Here is a 1,071-nt window from a genome sequence, read left to right on the forward strand (position 1 = left end):
AGATGACCGGTAAGGGGATCTTAACCCTTGACTTGGTGTTGTCAGCACCACACTCAGCCAGTGAGTGAACCGGCCATCCCTATATGGGATCCGAACCCGGGGCCTTGGTGTTCCCAAGCGGCGCACTGTAGCAGTGCGCCACCGGGCCGGCCCTTAAGAGTCATTTCTGAGTCCTCTTTTTCTCGACTCCTCCCCCCATTATCATCAAGTCTTTTTCCCTCTATCCACAAGCCATCCAGATCTGTCCATTTTTCTTCATCTTCACCACTCTCACCCAAGCCAAAGCCACAATTCTCTTTCCTGGACTACTTGGCCTCAGCTGGCATCCATGCTTTCATTTTCACCCCTCCCCCTACACTACGGATCTTTACGGATTAAATAAAATCATGTCACTCACCTGCTGAAAACCCTCCTGTGCCTTCCCCTTGCACTTAGAACAAAATCCAAACTCTTTATCATGGCCCCCAAAGCCCTAAATCTGGCCTCTGCCAACCTCTTCTCATACCACTCTCCAGCCACACAGGCCATTTGCAGTCCCTGGAATATGCCAATCTCTTCCCTGTCCCCTCCCAGACTGATCTTTGCACTGGCTAGACTGTTCCGTCTGGTCTTGCACTAGGTCTTCAAAGGGCAAGTCTGTATGATCATGGTGGTCTCAGTGGAAATGTGCGCTTTCTTGACCATGCTAAGTACCACCCCCGCCTATCACACGGACGCGCATTTAATACATGGATCAGCGCCTTAGGTTATCTTTATTTTAAAGATAGGTTTTAACGTGCTTCTGTCTTCACCCGTAGGACGCGAGCCCGGGGAGCGTGGGAGCCTGGTCTCTGCGTCCCCCCTGGCACCCCGCACCTGCGGCGCCCGGCGCACAAAGTGACCAGTGCCCGCTGGAAGTCGGGCGGATCCCCCGCCCCAGTCCGATCTCGCCTTCGAAAGGCTAAGAACCGGAGGTCCTTTGAGCCCAGACAGTCATCGACAGTGACGGCGACATTATTATTGCTGGGAAGAAAGCCCACAGGCGGCGCGGCCTGCGGGAAGAGATCGGGAGCGGGGCGAGCCGCGCCCGGG

Source organism: Galeopterus variegatus, unplaced genomic scaffold, assembly GCF_000696425.1.
Source record: "Galeopterus variegatus unplaced genomic scaffold, G_variegatus-3.0.2 Scaffold4759, whole genome shotgun sequence".
NCBI classification, from domain to species: domain Eukaryota; kingdom Metazoa; phylum Chordata; class Mammalia; order Dermoptera; family Cynocephalidae; genus Galeopterus; species Galeopterus variegatus.